Below are 13,431 nucleotides of genomic sequence, written 5' to 3' on the forward strand. Positions count from 1 at the left end.
CAGCTAACTAATGTTTAACTATTGTTCACACATCCCAAGGTTTATGTTGTTGGTGGAATAAGGTGATGATATGCATATTGAAGGCTGATTTTCGTGACTTACACTACATTTTGAGTAATATTTTTTTTTTTTTTTTAAATGTTTAAGCGAAATTTACGGATGTTTTTTTTATTATTCTAGACTAATTCTGACTTTATAGAGATACACATTATTGTGACAGTGTCTCTAGTTCTTATTCAGTAATCCGAAATGCAAGGGTATTATGCTTCTATATGTTTTGTGTTGTTATTGTTGAGTTGTATGTGTCATTTGTCTGTGTGGGAGGTTATTTACTTAATTACCATAACTGACAAGAAGTGGGATCAAGTACAGGATCACCTAAAGGTGTGCTTTGGTAGTTTCTGGATAAATGATCATGGGTAATTTTGAGATAATATCTTTGAATGTCAGGGGGTTGTATTCCTGTAAAAGAAAACGACTTGATCTGTTTAATTGGATAAAGACAAAGAAAAAATCAGTTGTATTTTTGCAGGAAACGCATAGTTGTGAAAAAAATCGAAACCCAGTGGGATGATGAATGGGGTGATACAGGTATTTTTTAGTCATGGAAGTACATCAAGTGCAGGAGTAGCAATTGCTGTTTTGGATATGAAGCAGATATTGAGATACATAGTAAAATTATAGACTCAGAAGGAAGATACATTATATTAGATGTTAGATGTTTCACTTAATGGAACCAGGGTAACATTAATGTATTTATATGGGCCGAATGATGATAAGCCAAATTTCTTAAATTATATATAGAAGAATCAGATTGATTTCAAATACTAAAATAATAATCTGAGAGGACTGGAATTTGGTACAGGATATGAAAAAAGATACACATGATATTATGCATGAGGGTCATAGACTAGCCAGAGAATTTATTGATAAGTGTATGGAAGAATTTAAATTCTTTGATGTTTGGAGAATCCAAAATAATGAGAGAAAAAATGTACATATGGCGAAGGAATCACTCAAAAATATTAAATGATAAGAATTGGGTAGATTTATCAAACCAATGCATTAGTGACACAATAGAAGAGTACCTGATAGAGGGGGATTTAGATGCATTAGAGAACATATATTTAAGGGTAAATTACCAAATGATGTTTGAAATAATTAAAATGAAGATTAGAAGTCTAACAATAGAATACTCAATCCAAATTTCAAAAGAAAAGAAAAAAGAAGAAAGGATGATCTATGAAAAAAAAAACATTGAGAAATTAATGAGCAGTCAACCTACTAACCAGTTATACGAAGCATTAGAAAAAGAAAACATGGCTTTATCAGATATAAGGAAGGACAAGACTGAATGAATAATTATTAGATCAAAGGTTACATGGCATGAGCAAGGGGGAAAAGGTTCAGATTTTTTTTGTAATCTTGAAAAACGAAACTACAGAACTACTTGAAAAAGAAAAACAGTTTTTGAGAAATCTTTATACAAGTAAAATGGCATGCAATAATGATTCACCTCTATTTAATCATGGGAAACATTTACAACAGGTAGAAAAGGAAAGTTCTGAAGGTCTGATTACAATTGATGAATGTAGTAAAGCATGAGCTAATATGGAAAATTTAAAAACTCCGGGATCGGATGGGTTTACCAGTGAGTTTAACATTTTTTTTGGAAATATTTGAAATATTTTGTATATAAATCTATAAATTATGCATATACTCATGGCTCATTATCAGAATTTCAAAACCAAGGAATTATAACATGTATTCCAAAAGAATCCGAAGACAGAAGATTTATAAAAAAAACTGGAAACCTTTAACTTTACTTAATACTGACTATAAAATTGCTTCTTCTGCTATAGCAAACCGGTTTAAAACAGTACTGCCTTCAATTATAAATGATACACAGAAAGGCTTTATGAGGAATAGATTTATTGGAGAAAATACAAAATTATTTTATGATATAATGCATGAATTAGAAGAAAAAAATATGTCTGGTTTATTGCTACTTGTTGATTTTGAAAAAGCCTTTGACTCGATAGAATGGAGTTTTATTCATAGGTCTTCAAAATCTTTCAATTTTGCTGAATCTTTGATTAATATTTTATATCATAATGCAAAAAGCAAAACAATTAATAATGGGTATTTTTCATAATTTTTCGATGTACAACCTGGATGTAGACAAGGGGTTCTCATCTCCCCATATATATTCCTGATAGATGTTGAAATTTTGGCTTTACAATTGAAAAAAAAAGTATCAAAGGTGTACAAATAAACAATAGAGAATATTTGCTTGGTCAATATGCAGATGATGCCTTTTTATTCCTAGATGATTCTTCAAAGTCATTGTCAAGTACTATAACTGACTTCAATATATTTTCTACAGTTTCTGGACTTAAACTTAACATAGATAAGGGTCGATTGATATGGATCGGAAACAAGAAATACTCAGAAGAGATTGTATGCCCTGAACATAAATTTGATTGGTCTTAAAAAACCTTTAAACCTTTGGTATACATTTTTCTTTGGAGTTATCTGAAATCATTGAATCAAATTTTAAAGAAAAGTTATCAAAAATATGACAATTGTTTGTAATGTGGTCTAAAAGAAATCTTACTCTTTTAGGAAGAACAGTTGTTAAAACACTGGCACTACCACTTATAACACATCTACTGTATTCACTGCCAAATCCAGGTAAAAAATGGATAAGCGAAATTAACACATTTTTTATAGGTTTATACGGGATACACTGATTCTTGAATATGTAGAAGAAGGTTTAAAGATGATACACATTGAAAGTTTTGTGAAATACCTGAAAATTAAGTGGGTGAAAAGGCTATATGATGGAAATGGGGACTGGCAAAGTGTGTTGTTCTAACCAGGGTAATGCCTTGTTGTATCATGTGTTGTTCTACCCAGCATAATGCCTTGTTGTGTCACGTGTTGTTCTAACCAGGATAATGCCTTGTTGTATCACGTGTTGTTCTAACCAGTGTAATGCCTTGTTGTATCATGTGTTGTTCTAACCAGCATAATGCCTTGTTGTGTCACGTGTTGTTCTAACCAGGATAATGCCTTGTTGTATCACGTGTTGTTCTAACCAGTGTAAAGCCTTGTTGTATCACGTGTTGTCCTAACCAGTGTAATGCCTTGTTGTATCACGTGTTGTTCTAGCCAGCATAATGCCTCGTTTTATAACATGTTGTTATCACGTGATGTTCTGACCAGTGTTTGTGCCTGGTTGCATCATATTTTGTTCAAACAACAAGTGCCTCTTGCTATTCTATCACGTGTAAGTGACCTATGTTGTCACGTGTTTCCATAACAAGTATTAGTGCCCTGCTATATGACGCGTTGTTCTAACCAGTGTAAGTGCATCGTTTAAGCAGATGGTGTTCAACATGTATGTATGCCGTGTTTCCACTTCCATCATTCATATCTTTTTAATTAATTATCTGATTTATTGTCATTTGCTTTATCTTTACTAATGAGGAATCATTAAATACAATTTTATTGCACGAATTCAACAAAAGCTATGCCAAGATAACTGAGACCTCCTCCTTTACATTATATTTATGTAAGATTTACATTGAGACTCTTAAAAAAGTCATTATAAAAAAGTTTGAAATGGAAATGTGTTCGAACTAACTTTTATACTTTTGATGAAATACATACAATTTTGTCCAATTCGTACTACATAAGCAAAGTAGAAGTACATAAATATCGGGCATCATTCATGAAACTTCACGAAGTCTTTTTATTTGATATCAACAACTATATTTTAAATTAGAACGATCGTAAAATCGAACGTTAAACTATTTCCGTTATAAATTTTATCCTGTTAAGTTTTGAAAAACAGTAATTACCTTAAGAGCGTCTGAAGATGTTCTGACATTAGTTGTAAGTCTAACATCATTCTGGTCAGTCCACTGTAGAAAACACCGAAGTACTTACCAATGCGTCGTTTGTCCCATTTGGCCGGATGAAGATGTCTGTTTTGACTCCCGTAAATGTTTTGTTATCGGCGTATTCTCCTAGGGAACACTTTAAAATTTCTCTGTTATAACCAATACTCTGACACTTTGTTATCTTGACGCATTCCTTCTGACAGCCTACAATTCCGATATGATTCATAGTCTTAAAGACGCCGTGAATGATCCTATAACCCACAAAATGGTCACTGTTATCTACCGTTTTGCATTTTGAAGCAAATGTACACTTGATAATGAAACACATCAGAAAAAGATATTTAACCGACATTTTGCAATATCAAAAAATTATCAGAAAGGCTAAAAATGAAAATATGTAAAATACTGATGCAATTATGAATCTGTTAAAAGAGATTGCTTTCTTGGTAAGTACTTTACAAAGTAATCCATTAATCTACAGTCAGGGAAGAGATATAACGTTTTATATAAACGGTGACACACAAAAGCTACTCATCCAATAAAAGGTGTGGTATTCATCTCGCCAATGACAAACTGTCTTAGAGCTGAAACCAATCCATACTTCCATAGGTCATTAAAGGTGTGGAATTGCAACCATTGAATGACCATCTAGGACAATGTATCTGTAATGGTAAATAGAGAACACTTAAACTGACGTATCACCAATACAAAGGCTTGAACGACCTGGGTTAATGCCATAGTCAATGGGATGTTGTCAAGTCACACAGAGGAAAAAACAGATACCGTTTGACTAAGTTTGTGTTAGACTGTAATGTAGAGTGAAATTTTGTTTTGTTCCAAATAAAACGGGTCTTCTATCAAATATCTTCATAAATGCATCATTTCTTTCATTCTTATTCTGCATATTTTCACCTAAATAATCACCATCAAGCAATGTTACAATTGTGGATAATATGTTTTATATTACTTTTATTGAGTATTTTGTTTTAAAGGAAACAACTCGATAAGTTGGAAAACAATTATCAAAAATGTTTACTTATTTTGCTATAAAATATTAAATGCATAAATCAAATGATTTAATCAATAAATTAGCATTCAATATATATTTGAAGCGCACAGGGGGAAGATATAAGTAATGGGCTACAGGGTCGGCGTCACACATTCAATAGTTTTCCAAAGACTATACATCCCCCAAAATGCATATTAATTACAATGAAGCACGAGTCCCAATATTAACAGAGCGACAAGTCACAGGTCTCACTCTCAGCTGCATAGATGTATTACCAATATGAATCTCTATCAGCATTACTTAAATTTTGTATAGGATATTATTTGTCAAGTTGGAAAATAACATCATGTGCTGCCTGATACAGGCTTCTCATATGTGACACCTTCAATCCACGAATAAATGTCTAGAAAGCGATGTCTCATTGGAAAACGATTATCAAACATGTTTACTTATTTTGCTATGAAATAATTTGTATATGCATAAATCAAAAAAGAATAATTGATATTGTAAAATGTCGGTTAAACATCTTTCTCTTTTGTGTTTCATTATCAAGTGTACATTTGCTTCAAACTGCAGAACGGTTGATAACAGTGACCATTTCGTGGGTTATAGGATCATTCAAGGTGTCTTTAAGACTTTGAATCCTATCGGAATTCTAGGCTGTCAGAAGGAATGTGTCAAGATAACAAAGTGTCAGAGTATTGGTTATAACAGAGAAACTCTAGAGTGTTCCCTAGGACAATACGCCGATAACAAAACATTTACGGGAGTGAAAACAGACATCTTCATCCGGCCAAATGGGACAGACGACGTATTGGTAAGTATTTCGTACTTTTAACGGTGGATGGACCAGGACGATGTTAGAATAACAATCATGTTAGAACGTCTTCAGTTGCTTTGAAGGTAATTATTGTTTTTCAAAACTAAACAGGATAAAATTGAAATAGTTTAACGTTCGATTTCACGATCGTTCTTTTATTAAAATAAAGATATTGATATCATAAAAAAAGGTTCATGAATGATGCCCGATATTTATGTACTTCTACTTTGCTTATGTAATATGTATTGGAAAAAAATACATGTATTTCCTCAAAAGTATGAAAGTTAGTTCGAAGAAATTTCCATTTCAAACTTTTTTATAATGACTTTTTTAAGAGTCTCAATGTAAATCTTACATAAATGTAATATAAAGGAGGAGGTTTCAGTATCTTGGCATAGCTTTTGCTGAATTCGTGCAATACAATTGTATTTAATAATTCCTCATTAGTAAAGATAAAGCAAATGACAATAAATCAATTAATTAATAAAAAAAAAATGAATGATGAAAGTGGAAACACGGCAAATACATACATTTTTAGAACAACACCTGCTAAATCGAGGCACTTACACTGGCGAGAAAAACGCGTCATATAGTAGGGCACTAACACTTGTTATGGAAACACGTGACAACATAAGTCACTTACACGTGAAAATATATAGCACGTGACAGCACGAGGCACTTGCACTTGTTTGAACAAAACATGATAAAACCAGGCACAAACACTGGTAAGAACATCACGTGATAAAACAAGGCAGCATGCTGGTTAAAACATCACGTGTTAAAACGACACATTATGCTGATTTGAACAACACGTGTTGAAACGAAGCATTTTCACCGGTTATAGCAACACGCTATAATACCAGTCATTTACACTGGTTAAAACAGCGCGTTATATTACGGGGTACTTACAATACTTACAACACGTGATAAATGGAACTGGTTAGAGCGACAGATCATAAAACGAGGCACTAAAACTGGTAAGAACATCAAGGTGTAAATATCGAGCATTGATTTTATACCGATATATGTCGTCTTTGTTTTCGTTGTGTACATTGAGCTTCCCTTAGACTTTGTTTCAGAACAGGTCTAAAATATGCCAAATACAACCGTTGGAGGGATCGACTGATCCTACGATCGATTCATGAGGTAACGAGAGTGTAGAAATGGTATGTTATTTCTCCTCTTTCATGATATCGGGAAGACTGATACCGTATACATCAATACTCCCAAGATAACAATGATAATGTCAAACAGGCTTTTGTTATTTATTATCCAATCATATCATATTAATTAAAGACAACCTTCGGTAAATATTTATCTAAATTAGAACAAATTTACATTCACTTTACATTTGACTGTCTTTCAAATCTGTGATTAAAACGCCGACCTCATGTCAATTCGTGTGATCAACCTACTTAACGAAACATTTCGTGTTCATTGAATAACGTTATTGATGTGCCAGTTTAAACATTGTGTGACGCGCAGCTACATTAACATTTCAATGTAAAGGAAACGCGCAATAGTGATAGTCCAAAATCTAAAAATTTAAAATAATGCATTTACTCTATTAGCTAAAGTGACAAACGCTGACTGTATATAGCACTGTTAACATGGGGTAGGTTTAAAACGAAATAAAAATGGAACATTTTGGGCGGCTATCCCGTTTGCCAATATATCGGTTATACATAGCATCTAAGAAAATTGGTTAAATAAATTTTGTATAAATTAGGTGTTATCCCCAATCATCACCGATGAGTCATGGAAGGACGAAACAGCTGTATGATGAAGCGCAATTCAATTTTGGCCTATTGTGTCTATACCCTATCATCTGCATGTGTGTGCCCGTTGCATTCACCTTTAACAGTTTCTTTCCCATGAACAAATCTGAAATATCTATTTACGATGAACAAGAACGCCTGTATCCAGCCAATTTAATAACAATTAACAGAGCTTGTATCTGGACTTTCATTGACAAATGCAATCTTAATGTCATGATAGTCAGGTTCCCAAGCAAGAGACATTGAGAGAAATAACGTGATTTATGTTGGCATAAGTGCAGGACGAGTCCACCCGGGATCACTTTTCACAAAGATTCTAGCCAATAAAAAAAAACGCTTTTTCAGAAACAATTGTTTGGTAGTGTCTCTCATATGATATATTATTTGTCACTACAAGTTCTCTCTGAATGAGAATAATGCACCGCCCATACAATTGTCATAGTAGTGAACGCCGTCTTTAAGGTCTGTCTTTATTATTATTTTTAAACTTCAGAATAATGCATGTCAAAGTTTTTAATTCTATTTTTGATAATCGAACCAAAATATTTTTGTATATTTTGTATTGATGTTGAATATTGTATACATAATGACTTAGGTCGATAATATTACTTTCTGATGATACATAATTTATTTTGGTAAAATAAAAGTAGTAAACGAGAAAAAGTCTCTATGTGTTTAAACAGACTAATGTCTTCCATACATATTTTCCAAAGAATTCAGAAAAACTTTTTTTTGCATTTAAATAATATACTCATACAATTGAGAATAAACGTCACTAACGGAAATTGAACTTATAACTGTCTTACAATGACTTATTTCAAGTTATTGTTTTTCGATATCTTTAAATATTGTTCATGTTGGATTTTTGAAGATGTAAATTGTTAAGACCTTTCAAAACCGGATGAATTCTTTTATGAGTTAATGCAAAAACAATCAATAATTTTGTGTGTATGTTTATGTAATTTGCAAAACATGTCTGTCAAATATCGCAAGTTAGTTACAATGTATATCTAATAGATGTATTCAAAAGGTTTTTCTGTCAGCAATGTTTTTGTTTTATTTTCTCCTAGGAAAACATTGGCCTTTGTAAGGATCGCCCGTGTGCCTCGAATGAACGATGTGTCAAGCTGTCAAGTGGGAATTCGACTTGCATCCAAATTCGTAAATACTTATTTTTTGTTTTCTATCTAAAAGTAAGAATTGCCAGTGTTATACAACACTTTCAATGCAGAGAGTCCTAGTGATCTGTGATATTTCTCCAAAGAAGAAAAGGTCAAATTGATCGGCATTTTTCTGATGTGATTTGTTTTTGTCTATTTACTATAGTTAAGAGTTGCATATAAAATTTCTACATATCTCTTTTATATAAACATCTCCGCTAAAGGGATTCAGGCTCTACATTTCTATATTATAAAGCAGGAAACTTTTTTAAACTTGAAACTAGCATTGGTTTTAAACACAACCGAGATGATTGCAAAATCCTGGAATAAACTTATTTCAATTAAATGAACACTAAACAAAGTCATAAGTGTCCGCCTGCCAAACCATTAACGAATATTTATAAAATATCCTGGATGACATTTTAAATAGTTCAAACATGCATTATGATGATCAAACTCATATGTGTTCTTACTAATATTTAAAAAAAAACTATACGAAATATGTTTACATTCATCGAAAAGACCAAATAATGGCGTAAAAGATACTTAACATCATAAGCTTGTAGATTGGTTCATTTGTTATCAATTTGTTATAATATATAAATACTTATTCGATTTTGATACATTCTTATTAGAAATTTACAACAATGTCTTATTTTGTTTCTCTTCATATCGACACAACCTATAACGTTATGGTCCTGATTTAGTTTCCTCGTAAGACAATGACAATTTAACTGTGTAATATGTTAACAGAGATTTAGTTATTTGATAAAGATCAATAAAATCTTTGGAATGTGTTTGGACATCAATCAAATGGGGGTGATCCTGAAGTTTCAAATAACGAGGCTTCTGATGAGTTCTCACTCGTCACAAACCTAGGATGAGACTTCCATAATATTTCGCTTACCTTAAGGCAAGATCCCTTAGTTGCCAAGGAAAAGACTTTTCGATTGACAACTTAACATTCTATTCGTAAGAGTTTATTCCATGGGGCTTGTAAGTTATTTCTATCTTAGAATGCATTTCAAGAGCAGAGGGGTACTTATGTCATCACTAAAAAAATAATAGCATGACGTCATCCTGTTTAATTTGATGCCGTCAACATATAGCCTAACAGCCACCATGTTGTTCAAATTTTCACTTAATGTGATGATTTTAAAATCATTCAATAGAAACGTATTAGAAATAAACTCTCACCCATATGAGTATGAGTAAGATTGGAAAACTCAAACCACGAAATTATCCATTTGGTGCAAAACTATTGGAAAACCTATGATATAACTCCAGTTTATGATAAATTATATATATGCATGATTTTACATTAATTCCACATGAACACTGTTGCTATTGTGCTGCGTGAAAATGATATATTTTATAACATCTCATTTTATGTTCCTTTTCCAGCTCGAGCGATCGATCTCACATTTCTCCTTGATGGTTCAAAGACTTTCGGATCATCTGAATTTTACTCTTTTCTTGACTGCATAAAATACCTGGTTAATAGACTGGTGGATGTGCGATTGGCTGTAGCTACTTTCGATATGGACACAACAATATCAGTATATCTTGATCAGTACCTCAGCAAGTCAGCTATGATATCGGGGCTTAATGAATATGTAGTATATCCAAATAAGGCGGGGAACAAACTTGGAAAGGCTCTGTTGGACGTTCAAAGTGACATATACAACCAATCAAGAGGCGACCGAGAAAAGCAATCGATGTTCTTCTTGTTCTCCTTAGTCCAAATGATATGACCAAGGCAAATTTGAGAGATGATGCCGACTACATCAAATCAGCAGGTATTCACGTCATCACGGCAGGTATTGGCAGTTCGGAGGAGGGCTTAGAGATCATGCGGAAAGTCGCGTCAGAACCGGTTGGAAAACATATATTTAACGTCAATTCCACTGATAATTTGTACATCTTGTATGAAAGTATCTGTAATACGATCAACACAATACCGTAATTAACTGTTTTACATTACGGAATTGCCTCCAAATGGCTAAAATACAAAGCAATATTGAATCAATTTATAGTTATTGCTTTTACATGAAGTAGTTAATACAGAACCAAACTATTGTATGGAAAGATCTATTATTAATTTATTGTATTCGTATACGGATAATTTTAATCTAATTAAGCGTAAATAAAAGATTATTTTCAATGTTATGAAAAGAATAGTTCAGTCTCAATAAATAGTTTGAGTCACATTTATTAAGGTAAAATCATGTCAATTTATCTTCCGAACGTTCGTTGATAAAAAGGGCCTCCCAGGAATATACAATTATTCATAAATACCATTTTTCATGTATTTAAAACTCCTTGTTGTTTATCACTTTTTAAAATTATTTTTGTTCAGTTATATATCATGATCAACTTAAAAAAAAATAAAAAAAAAATAAGGCACATCATAGTTATGTCGGGCCACTGAAGCGTGTCTTCTATTATTTCCTATAAAAAGTCATTTTCAACAGAACGAACTAATAAGCTGTCCTCTACACAAGCGTCCTTTGCAAGTGGCGAAGCAGATTAAATCGTCCCGGCTCGTTAGCCAGTCCCCTCAGCGACAGTAACACATGCCGAAAGCTCAAACGATGAGCTAGTCCTGTTGACAAAGTCGATCGACACAAGAATTCAGCCAACAGCATCTTTTAAATTGGCATTTGGTTTCTTAGGAAACTCAACATTTCACAGATGCTTCGTGGCCATTTTTATTCAAATTAAGATCTACTGTCAACTTTAAAGATCATCAATGCTTGTGAAACACGATGGAAATATAAATAAAATGATTTAAAATATGTATATTGAAACTATTTGTTTATTGCTCAACTGTGTATTTCGTCACCGTTGACAACGCATTATCTTTCTCTCGTAAAAGGCTGTTCAATTTTTTACGTGAATTTTGTGTTTTTCCTAATTTCAAATAATAAAAGTGGATGTAATAGCACGTAAATGTAAGGTTTGAAATGCATCTTTTTAACATTTATGAGGGTATTCAACAAAATTCCGTTCAACATATTCTCCAAGACGCGCATCTTCGAGCATCTTCGAGCATCTTCGAATATGTGTTGCATACCCCCATAAATGTACGATTATTTCTATGAGGTGCAACATAATCTGTTAAAACAAGAAGCGGGCATCAAAATAATTTTAACAATAGTCACTATTTTTTTCATTCTCATTCATTGCATCCGCTTAATATAAATTGATATTTGGAACGATGCTTTTCCTGTTTTCACCAATATGCTCGCAACCTTTAGGATAAGTCGTATCAACCCAATATATGAAAACACAGCTATACATTGCTGTGCCTTCCTTAGGAATTATTCAAAATTAACTAATTCTGGGTCATTTTCACAAATAATCTCAATATTTAATTTTAAATGTAATGATGATCAAGAATGTTTTGTAGCTTTTATTTCCCCAAGACAAAGGAGGAAATAGTTCATCCCTTTGTCATTGTTTACTTCAAAATATTCTTTATTTCTGATGATACGCTTGTAACAGTTTTTGTACGTGTAATAATATATAGAGGATATTTAATGGTGTCTTCAGTAAAACAAATATATTTTACACGTGTGGCTAATATTTTGATACTTGTCACACTCGTGAAAAATATCAAAATATTAGCCACACGAGTGAAATCTATTTTTTTATTAATGAAGACACCATTAAATTTTCTATTTTTATAGCATAAAACATGAAAAATGTGATGCATTACAAAAGGGCTGGAATTTAAAAGCGTAATAATTAGCGCTATAACCTAATGACGTCACGCTTGAACACACGGCTACGCGCCATTTTGAATGGGATACTCAACGTAACTCCGATGTTTTCTGCTATTTTCTGGTATGATGCTTATAAAAATCCTATTAATTGTATATTTACTTGAGTGTGTGTACCAAACATTTACCATAGCAACCACTTATTCTACCGTCGCTTCATTTGAATCTGAACATCAAATCGTTGCCTTTGAATGCAGCGAATAGAAGATACCGTTATGATTGGTCAATACCAAAAAGTGATATTTTCACTGAAAATATCACCTGCGATATTTGTCAAAGTATGAAAATATCAGTTTCATCAAGTTGAAAGAATCCGATGTTTAAAGGGCAAAAATGTACTAAATTTGATACTATCTTGGCCAATGGAATCGAATCAGTAGTTATTTTACGAAGCATATGTTTTATATTGTTGCTTAAACGATGCACTTTTACGTCGTGCTGTATACAGTTTATCTAAAGTATTTTCTGTTTATATCAGATTGACCGCGATTAATTGATTTCCGTATTTCTAAGTACAATTTGACAACGTATTGTCTGTTAGAACGATTATGATCAGCTATCTTTATCATGAATGTCAATGTTAAATCATTAGAGTTGGTGCTATTTCCGTTTCAGCTCCTAGGTTTGGGTAATAGGTGATTGTATCATCCCTGTGTGTGGTAGACTGATAAATATTAGTTCCGGGTATTCTTTGAAGCTTCGAGTTAAACATTTCTAGGAGTTGCGATTACCCTATATACTTTTGTATGTGAGTGTATGTGTGTACAGATTCGGTTTGTTAAATGTATGAATTTTGTATTATTTATAATGTTTCTATAGTGTGTTAAGGTAATGTTTGAATATGAAATGAACTATGAGTATGTTGTCAACGTTCATGTGATTATATTTACATTTGCATGGCATTGTCACTATATAGCCTCTTTGAGAGCTGTGTCGTTGATGGGACTTTAATTACCATGTCGCACGAGACA

This window comes from Mizuhopecten yessoensis, unplaced genomic scaffold (genome assembly GCF_002113885.1).
Source record: "Mizuhopecten yessoensis strain PY_sf001 unplaced genomic scaffold, ASM211388v2 scaffold716257, whole genome shotgun sequence".
NCBI classification, from domain to species: Eukaryota; Metazoa; Mollusca; class Bivalvia; order Pectinida; family Pectinidae; genus Mizuhopecten; species Mizuhopecten yessoensis.